The 5,801-nt window shown below is 32.4% G+C and overlaps 1 pseudogene; it reads left to right on the top strand.

The window, feature by feature from the left end:
- The first annotated feature begins 419 nt into the window (after positions 1 to 419).
- LOC139883980 (cytochrome P450 78A5-like) lies at positions 420 to 2,458 on the top strand (annotated as a pseudogene).
- The last annotated feature ends 3,343 nt before the right edge of the window (positions 2,459 to 5,801 follow it).

The raw sequence follows: 5,801 nt of genomic DNA on the forward strand, positions 1-5,801 counted from the left end.
AATTACTATTTTTAGGATAGTTGTTTAATTTATGGAAAAAAATTAAATATTTAATAATAAAAATAAAACTTTTCATTATCAACGATGAGAAATTAGTGGGAAGTTTCATGATGTTTTAATTTTAAAACTCTATTTTAACATATTATATTGATATATACTAATTTACGAAATTACGTACATCACAACAATTAATTATAATTCCGCCGAATACATTCCCCTAGATCATCATCATATGCTAAATGAACAGTCACCATGCATCCATAATACTTATGAACTTTTAATTAATTAATTAATTAGTTCTCCAGAGAATTCTCTATAAATTCTCATATCTCTCAACAATCTTTTTCCATCTCAAACAAAACACAATTAATCTCTTCTAACCTAAAACTAATTGCCATCGACTTTCTATCTCCAAAAACATGTCACCTGAAGATTACCTAATCACTTTCATTTCGACAAGTGGCTTCGCCTCATTTGTCAATCTCACTCTTTTCCTCCTCCTCGTTTCGGTTTTAGCTCCTCCGGGAGGACTCGCATGGGCTCTATACAAAAACCGGCGGTTCAGTTCTCCGAAAGCCGGAATATCAATTCCGGGACCTTCAGGATTACCGGTTCTAGGGATAGTCTTCGCCTTCACTGGCTCGTTAACTCACAGAGTCCTCGCCAAACTGGCCGAGTCAACTTAAGCCAAGTCCTTAATGGCATTCTCTATCGGTTTCACTCGGTTTATCATCTCATCTGAGCCGGAAACCGCCAAAGAGCTATTAAATAGCTCATCTTTCGCCGATAGACCGATCAAAGAGTCGGCTTACGAGCTAATGTTTCATAGGGCGATGGGTTTTGCTCCATTTGGCGATTATTGGCGAGATTTGAGAAGAATATCGGCGACACACATGTTTAGCCCTAAAAAAATCGGTACTTTCGGTGCGTTTCGGAGAAATATCGGGCTTAACATGGTTGATCAAGTAAAAACTTCAATGGAAGCACGTGGTGAAGTTAGGTTAAGGAAGATTTTGCATTTAGGGTCGTTAAATAATATGATGATGAGTGTTTTTGGGAAAATCTACGACTTTGACCATCCGTGGGGACTCGAACTCATGGCCTTGGTAAATGAAGGATATGAATTGCTAGGGATTTTCAATTGGAGCGATCATTTTCCGTTTCTTGCTTGGTTAGATGTTCAAGGAGTGAGGAAGAGATGTCGAAAATTGGCGGATAAAGTGAATATTTTCGTCGGAAAGATTATCGAAGAGCATCGTGCAAAGAAGAATACCATTAGTGGGGACTTTGTGGATGTTTTGCTAGATTTAGAAAAGGAGTGCAAGCTGAATAACTCTGACATGATTGCTGTTTTATGGGTAAGTGTTTAACTAACTAAGTACATTCTGATCTTGTTCATAAGTAATAATTAATACTCGGTATATTTAACTTTAGTTTATAAATTTTCTTAATTTGATTGATCCTTAGAATCCTTAGTGTAATTAAGAGTTTTTAGTGAAAAATCAAAACTCATAAAGTCTAAACACATGTACGAATTTTCTTTGTGATATATGTAATTCCTGATTTAGTTACCTAAGTTTATGATTTTTATGGAAAAAGAAAAGGAAAAACATTTGTTTTTGAGAAGAATATAAATTGTGATGTAGCTAGCTAGCTAGATGTTTTCTATTGGAGTTATTCTCTTTGAAGGTATCCAATTTACAAACAAGAATCTGATTTATATTTTTTCTTCAATCCATGTATTCTCTTCTCAAAATTATTTGGATTTTAATTAATTACATTTTCAACCATAATAAATAATTTAGGTTAACTAAGTATTTGTGTTAACTTACAGGAAATGATATTTAGAGGAACTGACACAGTAGCAATCCTCTTGGAGTGGATCATAGCAAGAATGGTACTCCACCCTGACATCCAAGCCAAGGCTCAGTCAGAGATCGACGCAGCAGCCATCTGCGGCGGCGGCGGCACAATCTCCGATTCCGACCTTCCAAACCTCCCTTACCTAAAATCAATAGTGAAAGAAACCCTAAGAATGCATCCACCGGGGCCTCTCCTATCATGGGCTAGGCTTGCCATTCATGACACCAACATCGGCCACCATTTCATCCCTGCCGGAACAACGGCTATGGTCAACATGTGGGCCATAACCCACGACGAAAAGCATTGGCCGGAACCCGATAAATTCGATCCGGACAGGTTCATGAGGTATGATGACGTGGCAATTATGGGTTCAGACCTTAGATTGGCTCCCTTTGGTTCAGGCAGGAGGGTTTGTCCTGGTAAGGCTTTGGGATTAGTCACTGTTGAACTTTGGCTCGCTCAGTTGCTTCAAAGCTTTAAATGGGTCCCTTGTGATGGTGATGACGTGGACTTATCTGAAACGTTGAAGCTGTCATTGGAGATGAAGAAATCATTGGTTTGCAAGGCTACACCTAGGGTTTCTACTAATAATTAAATATCATGTGAATTAAAATACTATGATCATGCATATCTAGCTCTCTTGAGGGGAGATTAATTAATTATAATAAGGCATTTGCTTTCAGTTAAAGATTTGGTTTTAGTTTTGATGTATGATAGGTTTGGGCCGTGCCTTGATCATTTCACAATATTGTTCTATAGGGCTTGGATTTTTCTTGTACAAAAGTGTTCTTATGCAATATCATGGAACTTAATTAGCAACTAATTAATTTCATTTACTTTCAATGTATACCATATATTTCTCTATATCGAATTCGACACTTCATACACCAAAAATACAGTTTCTTGTAGTAAAAATCTTTTCATCATATATGGAAAATCGATCAAAAGCTAATATTGGTTCCAAGAGAATATTTAGTTGCATAGTAGTTAAATGGTCGTTGTCATTTTAATATCATTAAAAGTTGTTGATCACATTAATGTTATAATGTTTCATTACACAGATCCATGAGCATAGGGGAAAAGTTAAATCCTGATATTAATGGAAAACTATATATAGACCATGCATGTGCCAATACACTTATGTAATTATCCATCGAAATATACCAGATAGGTTTGCGTACGAGACGTAATGACTGCCAAAAATTAGCTAAGGATCTCGAAAGTTATTATTATGTTTATTATTTGAAAGCAATTAACAATACAATAAAGAGGAGATCTTTAAATTAAGATAATCGTCCGAAGATAATCGCATCAATCGAAATTATGGTGTACGTAGGAATCACATAATCTATTTTTTATGCATGCTTAACATATATAATACTATTTTGTTTAATTAATTAAGAGGCAACGACGGCTAAAAGAGTGAACGAGTTGATCATTTTTTTTCTTTTTTTCTTTTGAGGTTCAACTAACTTTTCATTAAGTTAAATCGCGTATCCCTACATCAAACAGGTTAGGAGAGAGATCTCCTTGACAGTTGCTTTTCGAATTGGCTAAAACTGTGAACAAGTTGATCATGGTGATTAAAACGTCTATGGTTTGATTTCTGATGAAGAAGAAAAACAAACATCGCATTGTATCCATGACAATATTTTTTTTATATGTATATCTAATGCAATCTACCCAATGGTTAAACCATTGAGTAATGCCCTAATCGTTTCTCGTTTATATGCTTGTCAATAAATCAATGGTAGATCGTTAAATAAAAATGAGGATACCTAATTTTGTCTTAATTATTGACTAGTATTATACATTTATAAATGTAATAAACAGGAAAGAGAACATTTTATTCTTCTTGGATTCATATAATGATCATCATGCATTAGTTACTATCACATCATTTATTACATTCCCTTTCTTTTTCTTTCTATCTTTATTCTTCTCTATATCTCATATGTATTGCATCTTATCCCTTGAATATAGCCTTTTTGAATGGGAAATTAGATTCCTTAGTTAAGATACATTATAATCGTACACATATATATTTCATCTCTACCTCTTTTTAGATAATTATAACAATAATTCCTTTTAATATTTCTTTGGGAGACATATATAAGCTTTAGAAAGTTGCGTTAATTAAACCCTTAAAAATAGTTAAACACTTAAACATTAATAAAAGAAGAAGATCTAAGCACTATGATATATGAGCAACCACGATATAGTCTAATAGTTAAGAAGTGGAAGGATTGAATCTAACAAATCATATCAAAAAAGATATATATGCAATCAAAATTTAAATATTAAGATAGATTTTTGTAATATATATATATATATATATATGCTTCTTAGAGTCACTAAATTTCAAGAAAATATGTTTACATTATTAATACAGGAACATTCTTCTTATATTTATAAAGAGATTGTTTTTGTAACTCTTACTCGTGACCTCAAACTACTTAATTTACAAATATTGTTAAATGTTATTTTTACTCACTGTGTTTTTCCCCTTTTCGAATGATCACCACGATGTAGAAGATCTCGAATGATTGACGAATAAGAACCTAATTACTATTATTAACGAAAAAGAATTGCCGTTTGATATGGAATTCTTCTTTACAGATGATCCAAATTCCTTCACAAACAAAAAAAATATTGAATAAAATTGCAAGCTAAGCTACAGATATACGTACCCTAGCTATGGAAAGCTTAGCTCCTTTATTTTGCTAGCTTTATAGGCTATAATGATGCAAACAATCAAATTTCAATATCCAGAAAAGAGAAAAAAATGATGATTTGATTCATATCAATGCAATTATTTATGCAACTTGCATTTTCTTTCGATTAATTGAATCCATAATAGGATATCTCAAATGTTGATCATAATCAATCACACTAAATGAAAGTATACGCATTGCATGTGATAGGCTATGATTGACTGATATCATACATGGAATTTAAATTCTAATTAAATTTAAATTCAATAACAAAGTTTATTTCTTTTCGTGTTCTTTTGGGTGCAATCAATCGATCTAACCTTAGGTTAATTCGATTCTCAATTTTTTTATGCTTAACTACCATCTATCCTTTCAAAAGTCGACACATATCCTGGAAATGCCTAATCATTATGTCACGTCCTGACCTTTATGTTCGATTTTCATTATCACTTTATTATGCATAGTTCCATAGTTCCATATACGAGAAACGAGTCAATTTAAATTTACCTAAAATTTTCTATAATTGATCTATATTGTGACTAAACAATGTTCTGTTTATAGAATTGCATAGACGTACACAAAATGTCATTTTCTTCTCTAAATGGTAAAGCTTTATATACGCAATATCACATGATCACGACTTGATATATATTGAGTTGGAATCTGATGATCAAACTAGCTAATGTTACGATCGACAAAGAAAGAAGGACCGATTCTAAAAGCTATTAAATATTCTTAATTAAGTATGGTTATGAACCAAAGATATCGATCGATCTTGAAACAGAAGTTGGGAAAACTACTAGTAAATGTTGATTGATTTTTATTTTATGTTTTAACCCTGAGAATATTCTTATAGTACAATTAATCAAATGGGTGTTGAGATAATTATTAATATTCCTTTGACCACCAATGATTAATTAATCAATCCACTTGCCATGACACTTTTACATAACTAATTCCAAGTAGAAGATTGATTGGTGTCCAAGATCTAGTCTACTAATATTATTTTATTATTCGCATAATTAAGCACTTATTATTAGTGGGGGGAGTAACTTAGGTACATTAAACATTATGACTTATATAGATCTCTAATTTATGAAAATTAAAGTGTACATTTACATTTTTTGGAATGAATAAACTCTTTCCGTCTGAGAATAAATGTCACACTAACTATTTTTTATTTATCCGAATTAATTAAATATCACATTTGATAAATTTTACATC

Source organism: Rutidosis leptorrhynchoides, unplaced genomic scaffold (genome assembly GCF_046630445.1).
Source record: "Rutidosis leptorrhynchoides isolate AG116_Rl617_1_P2 unplaced genomic scaffold, CSIRO_AGI_Rlap_v1 contig485, whole genome shotgun sequence".
In the NCBI taxonomy this organism is placed as follows: Eukaryota; Viridiplantae; Streptophyta; class Magnoliopsida; order Asterales; family Asteraceae; genus Rutidosis; species Rutidosis leptorrhynchoides.